Source organism: Gadus chalcogrammus, chromosome 1 (assembly GCF_026213295.1).
Source record: "Gadus chalcogrammus isolate NIFS_2021 chromosome 1, NIFS_Gcha_1.0, whole genome shotgun sequence".
In the NCBI taxonomy this organism is placed as follows: domain Eukaryota; kingdom Metazoa; phylum Chordata; class Actinopteri; order Gadiformes; family Gadidae; genus Gadus; species Gadus chalcogrammus.
Genome location: NC_079412.1, coordinates 11,804,544 through 11,809,543, shown reverse-complemented (window position 1 = coordinate 11,809,543; position 5,000 = coordinate 11,804,544). Strand labels below are relative to the sequence as shown.

The 5,000-nt window shown below is 44.5% G+C and overlaps 1 long non-coding RNA gene across 2 annotated transcripts in view; it reads left to right on the top strand.

The window, feature by feature from the left end:
- Positions 1–4,855, top strand: part of LOC130382089 (uncharacterized) — a 15,231-nt gene extending 10,376 nt beyond the window's left edge. The window contains exons 2-5 of one of the 2 annotated variants that reach the window (XR_008895534.1): positions 1,747–1,855; positions 1,946–2,068; positions 2,513–2,536; positions 4,538–4,855. This is a non-coding gene — a long non-coding RNA (uncharacterized LOC130382089). Of the gene's footprint in view, positions 1–1,746; positions 2,069–2,512; positions 2,537–4,537 lie in introns of both variants that reach the window. The other variant, XR_008895533.1, reaches the window with a different exon arrangement.
- Positions 4,856–5,000: the final 145 nt, after the last annotated feature.

Genomic DNA, 5,000 nt, shown 5'->3' with positions numbered 1-5,000 from the left:
TTCTTCCCCGATCCATTAAACTGTGTTCACATGAGGTTGTGCTGCACATGAAATATTCAGTCGCTTATCGGGAGCACAATAGTGTGCCTATATGCTCTCATATAGGCTGCTCGCGAGTCGCGGTTTACAACATCAATTGAACGTTACAGTTATGGGCCGCAAGCCCATGGGGCAGCATCAGGCAAACCGAATAGGCCGACACGCCGATCCGTTCAAAGGAAGCGCAGGGAATAAACCTCGCCATATCACGTCTTTATTCCACGTGGCGTCCTGTCATCTATATTTATATAGAGGCAGCCCTACCCCCCACCCTCCTCTCTCTCTCTCTCTCTCTCTCTCTCTCTCTCTCTCTCTCTCTCTCTCTCTATCTCTCTCTCTCTGTCTCTCTCTCTCTCTGTCTCTCTCTCTCTCTCTCTCTCTCTCTGTCTCTCTCTCTCTCTCTCTCTCTCTCTCTCTCTCTCTCTCTCTCTCTCTCTCTCTCTCTCTCTCTCTCTCTCTCTCTCTCTCTCTGTCCCTCCCTCCCTCCCTCTGTCTTACTTGTCTAACTTTAGGGCAACATAAATCAGACGGGGAAACAGTAAAAATACCCACATACTAATTATACACATGGTACGGTTAAAACCCTGGGCACCCAGGTGACTCACACAGTAGTCATCACATGTCAAGCGGCAGCATGCACGCGTACACCGCCAGCGACTCGCTGTCATCCTGCTCTCTCCAGCAGTGCTGCTCATTTGCTTGGCAGATTCGCCCGCGCTCCCCCTCATGAAACCTTGTTGGTTTTCTTCTCAGGTTTTTCGCATGCATCGAACGAGGCATGGTGTGGATCGACAGAGGTCTAACAAGAGAAAAAATACATCATAAACTTGGTTGTGAAATAACTGTTTGAAACAAATTGCCTGCGTGTTAATTACACCTCGCTTCTTGTTTAAATATCTTGCTTTCGTTGTAGTTCTCTTTCCTGCTCCCTCATTTAAAAAAACAGCTTGAGGGTTTCTCAGTTGGTTAATTGTGGCAAGAAGCGGTTGATTTGTCATTCATGCTACTCACTGTTGATTCAGAGAACATTTCCCCTAAAGATACTCTTAACAAGACACGTTGCCAATTGATGTGAATTCCCCTGCAAAGTATTCATGTTGCCCTTGTTGTGTGCAGTCATTAATTCTAAAGGCTTATATTGATAGAAAGTAGTTCACAAAGCAATAGGGCTCTTTGTAAAGACCTCTAAGGATCACCATGCCATACGCTGTCACATTTGAAAAACTCCCTCGCACATTGGTTGGCTCTTAATGATCTACATAGGGTATTGATTTCAAATAAATAACATTGAGTGAATGCATTCACATGCAACCCTTACATATGCCTATACCTTTACCACATATACAAACACACACAGCCATAATACACACACACAAACACAATAATGTCTTCATAATGTAACAATGGGGGCACAATGGGAAATACACTGGCAGCTTTGAGAAAGAACATTGTCAATAATTGATGTTTAAGGTCAAACAAACAGCAATATGTGCATTGTGTGTTGATTTATGAACCATTGTTTGTGTGTGTGTCTTTGTGTGTGTGTGTGTGCGCGTGTGTCGATGTGTGTCTGTGTGTGCGCGTGTTCATGTTATACGTCATGTATACTTGCCCATGTATGTATGTATGTGCCTATAAATGAATCATTTGTCACATTAAACCACAACGCATCAACCTCAAATCAACTGTTGCACGCTTCTCTCCTAGCGGGCGTCTGGACGGATCTCGGGCCAAAAGAAAAAAGTGACGACCCGACCTTCAACCAAGCGTGAAAACACCACCCCCTCACCCCCACACCCCTGAAGGACTCGGCGAGGTGTGTGTGTGTGAGTGTGTGTGTGGGTGCGTGTGTGTGCCTGACTTCAAGGACTGACCCTGGTCTTCCCTGTGACGCGGTGCCCTGCAGCGAATGAGCCCTGTACATGCGTCTCCCTGCCAACCGTCCCACACCGAGATGAACTGTGAGCAGGACTTTGGGGAGGAGGGCCTTGGGGTCACGCTGACGCTCAGACTGCTCATGCATGGAAAGGTAAGAGCCACGGGAACCCCTTTGGTTAAACCAGGGTTCAACGTGTGTCCATCTTTTCCGAACAATCTATATGTTTATGGATATTCATCTATAATACATAGGGATTCATGCAGGAGAAACAAAGCCACAAAAAGAAAGTCGAAGATGCCCGTCTTAGAGTCTGATGATCAGACTGCATGGAACGCACGTATATATATATTATGGGGTGTTTTTATTTACCTGTATTTGTTTGATACTTTGTATCAGTATGAGCTACAAAACGTACCAATCGATATATACATGAATGCGATTTTGGGAGTCAGACCCTAGACCTTTTGCCTGGCAGTGAAAAACCCATAGCCGCTACTATATGCTCCTGCTTTTAGAACAGGTCAATGTACCTGTTGAATTTGGGCATTTTCTTTTGCTAAATGATATAGCCTTTGCTTTTTTTCAATCCTTTAGGAGGTGGGCAGCATCATCGGAAAGGTGAGCATTATTTTTGTACTGTTAAAGTCGCAATGTCTTACATCTCAAATAGCTTGTAGCTTAAAATAACCAGGACATATCCAAAGTCAACACAGTCTGCAGACCAATAGTGTCTGTAGTCTGGTCAATATTGACAGGGCGATAATGATTTCAACAATGTTATCAATAAAATAACATCCTACAAATGATATATTCTAAAACTAAAAAGACGCTAGCCAGCCCGTAATTTCTATCACCACACTCAGAGCCCCTCCACTCACGCCACCCAGCCAGACGAGCTATGATAGGTCACATCACACAGTCGCACAGCCAGTTAAAGTTGAACAATATTATTGAGTCTTTCTTACTGAAAGTCTCCTGCCTACCAACTGGAAGGGGTTCAATCGTACATATTGTGACTTTAATACTTGAGCTCAAAGTTATCATGAAATGGCTTTCGGCGCGTCTCTCACTTCCAGAGTATGATGGGTTTCCAAATTAAACAGGAAGTTGGACCATCGTCGGGGGGGATCTGTATAGGATCAGACTCTTCTTGATAGAGGCATTTACGTGGTGGAAGCAACCACAGAATGCGCTCGCCAGCGATGTGTTGGTCCTTGGCAGGCTTTATATGAAGGGGGGCTGGGAACTCATTATCGTATGGGTACGGGTTGAAATGTTAAGCCTTCCAGCAAGGACATGAAGACATCAGATGTGAAAAACAAAACAAAGTACTGGGGATTCAGATGTAGAGCAAATCATGTTGCTGCAACGTGTGTGTAAAATAACGGTGAAAACAAGTTTTTTCTGCATGCTTATGGGATTATGTGAATTGATTTGACTGTGAAATAGAAAATAGCTAACAAGGTCAACTCAAACTCAATTACATGGTGTTTTTAGAAATGTATCTTCTTTTAAGGATTGTTATTACCATTCCTTAATGAACAGTGGAAATGTAAAGATTCCAATACTCAAGCGTTATGGGTTAGGCAGGGAGGTGGGGGGATCTTCGGGCAGAATCCACACCTTCTATATTCAGATGCACAATGGTTCATCTTGTGAGGGATTTCATTCAGGTTTCTAAAGTCCGTCGGTAGAGTGGCTGACAAAAAAGTGTTTTCCGGCTGTATCTCCATCCACACATAATTGCCTTACCCCAACCCTCTCAAGAATCATCCCATCTCCTGATCCCGCACAGCCATCCATCACACAGCAGCATTAGTGCACTGAGTGCTAGCCTAGCCAGTGAAACAGAGCACCGAGAGGCATATTACCGCCAGCACCCCTGTGGGCACTTCTACTGCCTGTGAGGAGGGAAAGGTTGGCTCCCTCCTCGTTCCTGGCTGAGCTTTACGAGCTATCCCGTTGTAATACAAAGGAAACGTATGCACAACATAAACTAAAACCAAACAATAAAGCCATGGAACGGGTGGTCAGGTCAGAGTAACACGCTGAGAAAATGGGCAAACTAGTGTGTGTGTTGGCGTTGTCAGAATGTTCCAGAGGAAAATAGAGGAAAACAATGGTAGAGAGAGAGAGAGAGAGAGAGAGAGAGAGAGAGAGAGAGAGAGAGAGAGAGAGGGGGGTGGTCGAGAGAGTTGGAGAACACAAAGGCACAGTGAGAGATGTAATTGCCGACTTACAGGAACACCAAAATACATTTGATGATCACTTGCCACCGTGCTGTCCAGCCCATTCTTTCAATTCCTGCAGCGGCTTCCACTCCCTCAGATGAGCAGCCCCGCGCTGGAAGAGACAATAGACCTTAACAAGTGCCATGAGTTTGCTTCGAATCATACAGAGAGAGTTGAGCGTGGTTCAAAGGTTATCTGGTCTGAGGAGCCTATACAAAGCCTTTGTCTATGTAGGGGGGGAATACCGTATAACCGCCCTGAATTGGTGGATTTGACATCTCATGTGACACTTTGTACACCGACTATCAAGCTATTTCATCTTGATGCGAGTTCCCTTGATACAGCTTGATGCTTTTGTTGGCCGTGTTTTTCTGCTCTCTCTTTCCAGAAAGGGGAGACTGTGAAAAGAATACGAGAGGAGGTATGTTCTGGTTTCTGTGTTCAGCCATCAACCGTCTTATCCTTCTGTGGAGAGGGAGATTGAGGTGCCTGCATATTCTCCCGTCCCCCTTGATCTCACTACTTTGTTGGTTGGAGTTTTGTGTGTTTGTGTGTGTGTGTGTTTGTGTTTGTTTTTACGTGTTTGTCTGTGTGTGTGTTTGTGTGTGTTTTTGTGTGTGTGTGTTTGTGTGTGTGTGCGTGTGTGTGTGTGTGTGTGTGTGTGTGTGTGTGTGTGTGTGTGTGTGTGTGTGTGTGTGTGTGTGTGTGTGTGTGTGTGTGTGTATCTGTGTTTGTGTCTGTGAGGGTGTGAAATTAAACAGAAAATAAAAATAGATGTATTCAGTTTGATATTATTTGATTGTTTGATTTGTTTTTTCTTGTATATATTCTCAAGGTTAACCATGAGAAAA